Source organism: Bos indicus, chromosome X (assembly GCF_029378745.1).
Source record: "Bos indicus isolate NIAB-ARS_2022 breed Sahiwal x Tharparkar chromosome X, NIAB-ARS_B.indTharparkar_mat_pri_1.0, whole genome shotgun sequence".
Lineage (NCBI taxonomy): Eukaryota > Metazoa > Chordata > Mammalia > Artiodactyla > Bovidae > Bos > Bos indicus.
The window spans coordinates 110,866,261-110,878,192 of NC_091789.1; the positions used below are offsets into that span (position 1 = coordinate 110,866,261).

Consider the following 11,932-nt stretch of genomic DNA (forward strand, 5'->3'; position numbering starts at 1 on the left):
TTGTAGGTGAGACCAGTAGGCCCAAGCACTGGGGCCATTCTCTGCTGTCCTTGGGCCAAGTCACCAGGGGCAACTCTCCTCCCAGACTAGAGCCTCAGGACCACGGTTCAATCTTGCCCTAACTCACGTCTTTCCTCTAAAAACAAAATAAACTTTAAATCCCTACTGTCCTCTGGGCCACTAAATTGTTAGCTTGAGGCTGAGGGTGTGGCGGGTATGCACCTTCATATTTTCTGTCTCATATTGAAAGGGTTTGTCAGGCCAAGCCTCCTATATCCAGGGAGGCCCAAGTCAGTTCAGTCTAGGAATATGAGGTGAGCTGTATGTCAAGATCAGTGAAATGGAAAAACAAATGATTTTTTTATAATTGTCAGTGCTTCGCTGCGAGGTTACATTTCGTCCTAGAAAATACAGGTTATTGATTTTCCCCTCTGTATATACAAATCCATTTATAATCCTACTATTGCAGAAAAGTAAAAACTAAAGAAAAAAAAAAAGAACGAAAAAATAAGAACAACAGTTTGGCTGCCAGGGAAACGGTACAGGAAATGAGAACATGTGAGGATTCCATTAAGTTCCAGGATGAAGCGGGGCAGGTTCGGAGTGTTCACACAGGAAAGACTGGCAAGGAAAGATCAATTGAAACCATCTGTTTCTAGAAGAGGGCCAGGTGCCACCCTGACAGATGGGCACAAACGCTAGCCTGGCGTGGGGCCAGCTGACGCCCAGCCTAATGGCAGAGAGCAGGGTCTCTCCTCAGCATGTGTGGCGACCACCCAAACCTGGTCCAGGTGGGGCCACAGAGCCTGTAACTCCTGTTTCCCTGCATTCTGGCATGGATTTCTGCAGCGTCTGGGGCCGGCAGTAGAGGTGACCATAGGGAAAAGAAGCAGGGGGATTCTGAGGGCTACTCACCTATGTGTCACCTAGGAAGGAGTGCACTTGAAAAACATTCTTGCCTCCACTCTGTCAAAGTTGCTCATTAGAACTCGGTCAATGGACTTCCCCAGTGGTTCAGTGGTTAAAACTCTGTGCTTCCAAAGCAAAGGGTGCGGGTTTGACCCCTGGCTGGGGAACTAAGATCCCACATGCTGTGTGGAGAGGCCAATCAATAAATAAAATGAAATTTAAAAAAAATATATAACCCTGGCCAGAAATGCGCACAATGAAAAGAACTTAGTCAAAAATTTTCCATGACCTTTGGCCTAGGACTGTTCTAAGAGGTGGTGATGGGGAGTGAATTGGCAGTAACTTGGTGTTGCCAGTTGAAAATCTTGTCTCTCAAAATGGATGCATACAGTGATGACATTTACTATTTTGGCCTTCCCTTTCCAAGAAAATGATCTGAATCAATTCTCACCTGTGGTGGCTCACACGGCCACAATCCTCACCCCTCCTTTTATCTGTGCCCGTGGACCCAGCTCTGGGCACTGGGCTCAGCAATGTGACAGGCTTATGCCCATGGGCTGTTAGCGGGCATATCACAGAGGCTCAAAGTGGCCCATGCACTGGAGTTTGCTCTCTCTTGGGTATGTGCTATCTCCATGACCATATGCTCAAGCCAGCCTACTGGACCACGAGACACATGGAGAGGAGCTGAGGCCAGCCTTGATCAGCCACCAGCCAGCCGTGAGTGAGTCTGGCTGAGATCAGTAGAGCTACCTGGCCAGCCATCTGGTTGCATGAGTACTGAGCTTTGGGTTGTTAGATGGTGTTGCCGCAGCAGAAACGGATGTGTTCAAAAGTCTGGAGGGCCTGAATTTGCCTTTGGTACACATGGGAAGGGGCTTCCACAGTGGCTCATCGGCAAAGAATCTGCCTGTAATGCAGGAGCCGCAGGAAACACGGGTTCAATCCCTGGGGCAGGAAGAGCCTCTGGAGGAGGGTGTGGCCACCCACCCCAGTATTCGTGCCTGGAGAATTCCATGGACAAAGGAGTCTGGTGGACTACAGCCCATAGTGCTGCAAAAGGAGTCGGACACAGCCGAAGTGCCTTAGCACACACGCACGCATACATGGGAAGGGGAAACCCATTTTTCACATACTTTAAAGTCAAGGCTGCCCCACTGATAGTATTTATAGAGGAGTTGGTGCAAATTTGTCTCTAGTTGCAGCAGTCCCAACAATGGAATCCTGGGAGATTTTGGTGACCCAGAGCAGTCATAAATTATGCCACATTGGAACTACATATGATTTTATAATATGATCACTCATAAAACCTTAACAGCTCCTTTAAAAAGGTTCAAAAATCACGTGTGGGCAAAAAGCTCCGTGTGTGTAACTAGAGTTGGCTAATGTTTGCTTTAGAAACTTCTCTATTTCCTGACTTGAAGAAGTTCACCCTTGCAGACTCAGCAGGGTAATAACATTGGTATCTGCATTAATGTCCTGTGCCTCTAACGAGAATCTCTTGCAGCCACGTAGAAGTAATTTTAGGAGTTCTCACAGCAGGGTCGTAATTCTTAAATACTTAAAATATTATGTATGTTGTCTCTCCTGATGAATAGAACCTTTTTTCATCTCGCTGTTAACAAACTCAGATTCTCTCAAGTGATTGAAAAGCTCTCTGCAAGCCTAAAGTTCTATAAAACCTCTAAGTAATAGCAACAATAAAACCTTATTAGCCATTTCGGGCTCTGAATCAAGATTTTCAATCCTTGGCATCTAATTAAACGTTTTACATTCTAAAGGAACACGTAGCAGTATACCTCTCTCCAAACGCTTCCTTTCCTGACTGGGATTAGAAAATTGGTCAAGATTTTGTACAAGGTGCACAAATGCAACTCAAAATAAAGATGTCTCAGGTAATACTGCTTTCAAACTCGAGCGTCCACCCAGGCCGGTGTTGCTAATTCCAGGTGAGGGTTGAGGGGGCCGTAAGAAAGTCATTGTTTTTGGATAAAGTACTGGCATGCCAGGTGCTCATGGGATGTTAGCTTGTTAAATAAAGTCTCACCCCGGCTCCTAATTTATGGAGAAATGAGAAGTGAGGACCAGCAAGAACCTTCACGCTCAGGCTTAAAACTCACCAACCCTAGAAGCAGAAGTGCTCAGTTTCCAAATCTCAGATTCTCATCTGCCTTCTGCCATTCTCATCATTTATAATCTGTAACCAATATGGTCACCACCGTGGCTACCAACCAGATGCTTACAATGTGACTCGTCCAAATTGACAGGTATTGTCACATACGTGCCAAAGTTCAAAGATTTTAGAATGGAGAAGAACTGCAAAGACCTCATTGCTTGTTCTCCCTGCTCCCTCGTGTGCTTACTCTGCCACACCCTGCTCTCAAGAGGCATAAGTCCCCTCCCCCTAGCAAGTGGGCCTGGCCTGTGGATGAGGGCGACATGCGGCTCAAACAAGGGGTCCATGCACACCGTGGGCTATGATGACGCAGTACCACTGAGGGACAAAGCCCTTGTGCAAACCAACATTCAGATAGCTCTTCCTTCTGGGTGCTATGGGACAGTAGTTCTGCATTCTGGTTTGGTTGTGAAACACTTCAGGGTTGTGGGAGCTGGTGTCATAGATGAAGATTACAGAGGAAGCATTGGTGTTGTACTATGTAATTTTGGCAAAGAAAGGTTTGAAGTCAAAAAGGGTGATCAAACTGCACAGCTCTTTGTGAATAGATATTTTATCCTGAAATAGAGGATGTTCAAGTTTTAGATAACACTGAAAGGGATTCAGGAGGTTTTGGTTCCACTGGAAAGAAAACTTATGCCAAGAACAGAAAATGAGAAGAATGTAGAAGAATGTACTTTGTTCTTGAAGCTAAAGATTTTGCTTTAAAAAAATAAAAGAAAATACCTCTTTAATTATTTTGGTACTGAATACATGTTGAAATGATCCCTGGGATATATTGGCTTAAGTAAAATATATTGCAATCAGTTTCATCTGTTACTTTTTACCTCTTGTGTGTGTGGCTCCTAGAAAATGGAAGATTCCCTAGGTGGCTTGAATTTGATTTCTATTGGACAGGGTGCCCTGGAGGAAGAGAGAGAGCAAGGGCCAACGTGGACAACCTCCAGTGGGAGTGGACAACCTCCCAGGCCTGTCTCCTGGCTGGAGAGACTGAGTGGGGAAATCGTCCCTTTGAATTTCAGCAGGTGAGCTTGAAAACCATATAGCAGCACTTTTTGAATTGGACTGAGAGCTACAGGATCACAGCGCTGCCCGCTAGCCTGCCTCAGTGAGTAGCCACTTCTGTATGCAATTGGGTTCTCAGGCTTCCAAAGCTTTGCGTTCTTTGCTAGGTCTAGTTGCCAGGGCCTGGTAGGAGCTGTATGCGAAAAAGACCACCCAGGGAGCCCCAGGAGTGACACTGAAGACAGCTCTGGAGCTTTCCGACACCCTCCTAACATGGTACAGAAAAGATGTTTGCCTTCCCCAAGGTCGCTGCCTCGTGCTCAGTTCCCCATGAGGAGGAGTCAGAGATGGAGTTTAACATGCCAGAGGTTGACTAGGGAGAGCCCTTGGGATCCAGCCCTGAGGAAGGGAGGGGAGAAGGCAAGAGTGGCCAGACAGAGAAACTGAGCTGCAGTGTAATCCTCCAGGAAGCCTTAACCGACTCTACAGGGAGCTGGAAAGCTAGAATGAGACTTGGAGCCTTCTGAAGGTAGGGAGAGAGGGCTGAGCTTTCAGACCCCCTTGGTGATCAGTCACTGGAGGTGGGCTACCTGGGCAAAACGTGGCCTTGGCTGGAGGGGCTCTCTAAGCTGGGAGGAAGAAGTCCTTCATTCCTGAAAGGGGATGCCACCATCACATAGCTGGCCTCTGAATCTAGGTCTCCTAATTCCTTGTCCAGAGCTGGGTCACCTATTCTGCCCAGTCAGAGAACCCAAGCTGCTGTCCACAGCAGGACGCATCTATGAAGCAAAACAGAGCACCAAGATCTGGATCTGGAAAGGCACTCTGCAAGGCAAACAGGCCAAGATGTTTCTGGATCTGCTCCCTCCATTTGTTTTGAAAAAGCACCTCTTGTCTCAGGGGATTTGTCAATCCTTGGGCAGTCAAGGAATGAGGGAATTTACTAAGGGTGCAGCCTTGCTATGTCCTCTCACACAGGTGGGATCTCCAACCTCATCAAAGGTTACAACTCATAGGTTACAACTCAAAGGTTACAAAGCTTACAACTCATCAAAGACAAACATTGTAGCTTGACTACTGGAGAAGCTCATGTATCTGGGTCATACCCTTCCACCATCTCATTGTTAGCATGGTTTTCTAGCAAAAGCCCCCACCAATATGCCAAGTACATGTCCTGGCCCAGGGCCCTCGGCAACAGCAAAGCTCTCAAAAGAGATCGAAGAGGTGGTGAGTTCTGGTCACTGCCCCATGCTTTCTGTGTGATGTTTTGAACTAATAGTGTTGGCCTAAACAGCTAGAGGACCGCCAAAATCTTACAGGGTAGGGAGGCGACAGTGGCCATTACCAGTTTAGAAAATGTAGAATTGGCTGCAGGAAGCCTGACTGTCTATTTCTATCATTGTCTTTCTTAGGCAAGTTGCTCTGCTTTTTTATGGTAAACATAGGAGTCATTCAGCCTTCACAGGACCCCAGTAAAACTAGATGGAACCGTATCTCTCTCAGACAGACGGGAATGAGGGCTGGCGTTGCAGATAGCGCTCTGTTCAGAGCTTCGACTCGGGGGCGTGGAGACATGCATGCAAAAGAGAAGCCAGGTAATGAAAGTTCCAAGCATAACAGCAAATAATCAGGCAATTATTGAACTAAGACTATAGCTTGAAGTCCTGAAACTTCTGAGTCAGAAAATTCTTCTAATAATAGTTAATAAGAACATAATCCTTATCCATAAGGAGCAAGGGAAGATGTCTAGAAGACGAAGTATGGGCTACAGCTGAGTTAACAAACAAAAACGCAGATTTGTGACGACTTTAACCAAAAAGAATGGAACAATAGTAAGTGCAGTGAGGCTTGGCAAGGGGGAGAAGGCACAGGTAGGGAACATGAAAAACCCGCTTTACTTTGATTAGCTCTTAATGAGTTTTTGACCGAATGGAGGGACCACTCTTTTACCTCCATCTTGTGGTCAAGCGCGGAACTGCAGCCTCCTCTGGGTCTTTAACCCCGTCACTCCCTCCCCTTCCTCTTTTTCTATTTGCCAAACATTCCTGTGCTTCAATCCCCAAAGTGGGAGTCGGCTGATTGAATTCTCCCCACCGTTTCACCTCTGTGATTTTCAAGTCCCAGCTCTATTACATGATAGAACCAAAGCCCTTTTTACTTGGCTCTTTCTTCCCTCTGTCTAAAGATACCTCACAGCACCCCTGGCTGTGGAAATGTCTGTGGGGTGCGTGGATACCAGAACAGGGGTGATGGTACACGTGTGTGGGGTCATGGGGTGAAACCAGAAGATGACCCAGGCTTTGTGGGGCCTGAAATTCATACAGTCTTAGGATCCCTCTTTAAGTAAAAGAATATAAGATTACAGGGACAAAATTAGGTATGACAAGAAATTATAAGAAATTCTGGATTTTAAAGAGCACCATGCATGTGTGCTCAGCTGTGTCTGACTCTCTGAGACCTCATGGACTATAGCCTGCCAGGCTGCTCTATCCATGGGATTCTCCAAGCAAGAATACTGGAGTGTGTTGCCATTTCCTCCTCCAGGGGATCTTCCTGAGCCAGGAATTATACCCAGGTCTCCCGCATCGGCAGGCGGATTCTTTACCATTGAGCCACCTGTGAAGCCCTTTTAAGAGCAGACTAATACCTACACCTCACAAATTCCAGAAATGTAACATAATCTTTTTATTAACTGCCTAACACACTTTTTATCTGACAATTTTGGGTTACATACTTGTTGATCGATTTGGGGTTGGATCAATAATTCTGAAAAAATACATAAAGTTTATCTGAAGTTTAGGGCACACAAGAACAACTCATGCCTTCTTAAATTGCCACTACATTGCATTGGGCTACATAATTATGTAATCAAATTACTCTTATGGGATAAACATTGACTCATTGATAAATATGTTTCTTTAGGGTATTTTCCTGTGTCAGTGGCCATTTTGCCTGATGTTTCATCTGGAATTGCCATGCTTCATCAGAACAAGAGGCATTAGATACTCTAAGACGTGGTTCAAATCACTAAGGTAGATAAAACACGCGACTTCACATATAGACAACACTGCCTGTTGTACTGCTATAGGTTTGTGCCCTGCAAGAATTCTGATAAATTCTTCTGGCTGTGATTTAAATTCATGATCTAATGTTTGACATTAACTAATAAAGAGTGAGCTCCTAAAGCTCTAGGCCCTGACCCTTGGCCCCAATAAAAGCAGGACCCCAGGCCTGTGCATTTGCAAAATAAATAAATAAATAAATAAATAATTCTGATAAATACTATTACACACACATTAGATGAGAAAGGAAAAAAGAATATATGGTACATTCATAATTGTATCCATTGCTTTGCTGAATATACTCCCAACAGGACAGAATTTCCTTTATGTAGGGATGAATGCCCCTTCATGGATCACAGCTTTGTAGTGACGAAGGGGCTTGTGTAACTCAATGAAGCTATGAGCCATGCCGTGCCGGGCCACCCAAGACGGATGAGTCATAGTGAAACGTTCTGACAAAACGTGGTCCACTAGAGGAGGGAATGGCAAACCACTCCAGTATTCTTGCAGCGAGAACCCCATGAACAGTATAAAAAGGCAAAAAGATAAGACACCAAAAGATGAGCCCCCCCCACCCCACCCAGGTCGGAAGGTGTCCAATATGCTACTGGGGAGAGCAGAGGGCAATTACTAATAGCTCCAGAAAGAATAAAGCGATTGGGCCAAAGTGGAAATGATGCTCCGTGGTGGATGTGTCTGGTGGTGAAAGTAAAGTCCGATGCTGTAAGGAATAATATTGCACAGGAACCTGGAATGTCAGGTCCATGAATCAAGGTAAATTGGAAGTGGTCAAGCAGGAGATGGCAAGAGTGAACATCAATATTTTAGGAATCAGTGAACTAAAATGGACGGGAATGGGAGAATTTAATTCAGATGACCATTATATCTATTACTGTGGGCAAGAATGCCTTAGAAAAAGTGGAGCAGCCCTCAGTCAACAAGAGTCCAGAATGCAGTACTTGGGTGCAACCTCAAAAATGACAGAATGATCTTGGTTTGTTTCCAAGGCAAACCATTCAATATCACAGTAATCCAAGTCTATGCCCCAACCAGTAATGCTGAAGATGCTGAAGTTGAATGGTTCTATGAAGACCTGCAAGACCTTCTAGAACTAACACCAACAAAAAATGTACTTCATAGGGAATTGGAATGCAAAAGTAGGAAGTCAAGAGATATCTGGAGTAACAGGCAATTTTGGCCTTGGAGTACAAAATGAAGCAGGGCAAAGGCCAACAGTTTTCTCAAGAGAACACACTGGTCATAGCAAACACCCTTTTCCAACAACACAAGAGATGACTCTACAAATGGATATCACCAGATAGTCAATACTGAAATCAGATTGATTATATTCTTTGTAGCCGAAGATGGAGAAGCTCTATACAGTGAGCAAAAGCAAGACCTGGAGCTGACTGTGGCTCAAATCATCAGTTCCTAATTGCAAGATTCAGGCTTAAATTGAAGGAAGTAGAGAAAACGACTAGGCCACTCAGTTCAGTTCAGTTGCTCAGTTGTGTCTGACTCTTTGCGACCCCATGGGCTGCAGCACGCCAGGCCTCCCTGTCCATCACCAACTCCCAGAGCTTGCTCAAACTCATGTCCATCGAGTTGGTGATGCCATCCAACCATCTCATCCTCTGTTGTCCCCTTCTCCTCCTGCCTTCAATCTTGCCCAGCATCAGGGTCTTTTCCAATGAGTCAGTTCTTTGCATCAGGTGGCCAAAGTATTGGAGCTTTAGCTTCAGCATCAGCCCTTCCAATGGATATTCAGGGTTGAGGTCCTTTAGGATTGACTGGTTTGATCTCCTTGCAGTCCAAGGGATTCTCAAGAGTCTTCTCCAACACCATGGTTCAAAAGCATCTAACAGGCCTTGGGGGTATATTATTTTCTTTATTTCTGTTGGACATATGAGGATATCAAGGGAACATTTGATGCAAGTCATGAAATTAAAAGACACTTGCTCCTTGGAAAGAAAGCTATGACAAACCTAGACAGCATATTAAAAATCAGAGACATTACTTCACCAACAAAGGTCCATACTGTCAAAGCTATGGTTTTTCCACTATTCCACTACGTATAGATGTGAGAGTTGGACCATAAAGAAGAGTAAGCACTGAAGAATTGATGCTTTTGAACTGTGGTGTTGGAGAAGACTCTTGAGAGTCCCTTGGACTGCAAGGAGATCAAGTAGTCAAGTAGTCAATCCTAAAGGAAATCAACCCTGAATATTCATTGGAAGGACTGATGCTGAAGCTCCAATACTTTGGCCACCTGATGCGAAGAACTGACTCATTGGAAAATACTGTGAAGCTGGGAAAGACTGAAAGCAAGAGAAGGGAACAACAGAGGATGAGATGGTTGGATGGCATCACCAACTCAATGGACATGAGTTTGAGCAAACTCCAGGATATGGTGAAGGACAGGGAAGCCTGGTGTGCTGCAGTCCATGGGGTTGCAAATAGTTAGACATGACTGAGTGACTGACCAACAACAATCATTGAGTACTTATTATATGCTATATACTTTTCTAAGCATTTTATATGTGCAATATCTTTTAAACCTCACAACAACTCTAAAAGAATAGGTACTAGGATGAACAGCCCATTTTACAGATGTAGAAACTGAGGCTAAGAGAGATTCGAGGTCACATGCTAATAGAGGGCAAAGCCTGGGAATGGAGAGACTGATGGAAGGTAGGTGGTGTGTTTGCACTAAGACAAGTGCTCATGAGGGAGTGGCATGACGTGTAGGAGGCTGAGTGACTCCCAGGAGGTTGGGTGACTCCTGGCTTTGGGAAGAACAAACAGTGATATTATCTGCTGAAAAGGTGACTGTAAGGAGGGGAAGCTGACTTAAAAAAAAGGTGGTGGATTTAGTTCTGCCATATTGATTTGAAGCATTTGTGGGATATCCACATAGAGATGGCTGGAAGATAGCTGGTCATCTGAGTCCAGAGCTCAAGAGAGAGATCTGGGCAGGAGAAAGACAGGGTGGGTCATCCCTGTATAATGATGGTTGACTTTCAGAAAGTGAAAGTGAAGTAGCTCAGTCGTGTCTGACTCTTTGTGACCCTGTGGACTGTAGCCTACCAGGCTCCTCCCTCCATGGGATTCTCCAGGCAAGAGTACTGGAGTGGGTTGCCATGCCCTTCTCCAGGGGATCTTCCCGATCCTGGGTCTCCTGCATTGCAGGCAGACACTTAACCTCTGAGCCACCAGGGAAGCCCAGAGGATTGTCTTAATTCTCTTGGGATGTGTTGGGTGTAGGAGGAAGCCCAGCTGTAATCCCAGGGTGGGCAGAGGAAGAAAGGAAGGCAAAGTAGCGGGCAGCAAGAGGGCAGGAAACCAAACAAGTTGAGGGAGGAAAGAATTTCAAGAAGAGCTCATGGTCACAGTGATACACGCTGCAGAGAAAGGCTGGAACTCTTGTATTGGGTTGGCCCAAGAGTTTGTTCGGGTTTTTAATGGAAAAACCCAAATGAACTTTGCAGCCAATCCATTATTTAACAACAACAAAAAAAATCATAATAACTCTGGTATCTGAGTGCAGGTTGTCCCTGAGACAAGGACTTGAGAGCAAGTAGATTTTAGGAGATTCAGAAACCATGGGCAGTGGGGGAGTAGGATGAGGGGAGGAAGGAAGCCAGTAAAGAAATGCAGCATTACCAAGTTGGTTCCCATTGTGGGCAAGTAGTGCTCAGTCCCACAGGGACCACTGGGAGCTGGCATGAGACACACAGCACAGGGGTATCTATCACAGGTTAGGTTCTCCAGAGGCAGAAACCAAAATGGAGTTTGGCATGTGAGATAGTTATTAGGGATACCATCAGTGGAAGGAGGGGGAAAAAGTGGAATTGGTCCGAGGGAAGGCTTAAACTGCAAAACTGGCCTGGCAAACCTGCACAGACCTTCTGGGAGATGCTGAAACATGCAGAGCCTGTTAGAGGTGTCCCACGGTGGAGGAAAGGACCCGTCATTGGATGCTGGCTATGCCAGGAAAGAACTGCCTTGGAGTGAAGTGGTCTTCTGCTGAAAAAAGGGGTCACAGGTCCCTGAAGGGACCTGGGGCTTCATGTCTGTGGCCCCCACATTTGTCCTCTAGAGGAAGCCGGGCTGGATCTACACTGAGGGTCATGGTTGAATCAGCTGGAAGGGCTGTGATCACTCAGCATGGCTGACCTGTTGCATATATGGGCAGAGCACAGCCCATGGCTTTAGACTGGTGACAGCAGTGGGATGAGAGGTAAGACTTATGCCACATGGGTTGGGGCACCAACAGGTGTGTGAGAGGAGTTTCAAGCAAATACTGCTGGTAAGGGAGAAGGCAGGCTACCTTGGTGGCTCAGTGGTAAAGAATCCACCTGCCAATGCAGGTGAGGAGACAAGGGTTTGATCCCTGTGTCAGGAAGTTCCCCTGGAGAAGGAAACGGCAACCCACTCCAATGTTCTTGCCTGGAGAATCCCATGGATAGAAGAGCCTGGTAGGCTATGGTCCATGGGGCTACAAAAGAGTCAGATAGGATGGAGTGACTAAACAGCAGCAGAAAGGGAGAAGCCAGCTGAGAAGCTGGCTCACAATCCCCCTCCCTGGGGTTTTGTCTCAGCTATGGGGCTTTGCTTCCTGGGGACATGGCTGATTGATCCATGGGAAGATACCTGACTCAGGCTGGACCAATCAGAATCCTCCCCTGGGATTTTCAAACTGGAGTTAAAGAGAGTCATGGGGTAGAAGGGTCTGGAGCAAGTTGGGCATAATGCGGAGGAAAGAATGATATCATTTCAG

At 45.9% G+C, this 11,932-nt stretch overlaps 1 long non-coding RNA gene across 1 annotated transcript in view; it reads right to left on the reverse strand.

The window, feature by feature from the left end:
- Positions 1–6,708, reverse strand: part of LOC139181070 (uncharacterized) — a 40,818-nt gene extending 34,110 nt beyond the window's left edge. The window contains exon 1 of the long non-coding RNA XR_011565198.1: positions 916–6,708. This is a non-coding gene — a long non-coding RNA (uncharacterized lncRNA). The remainder of the gene's footprint in view (positions 1–915) is intronic.
- Between the last annotated feature and the right edge of the window lie 5,224 nt (positions 6,709–11,932).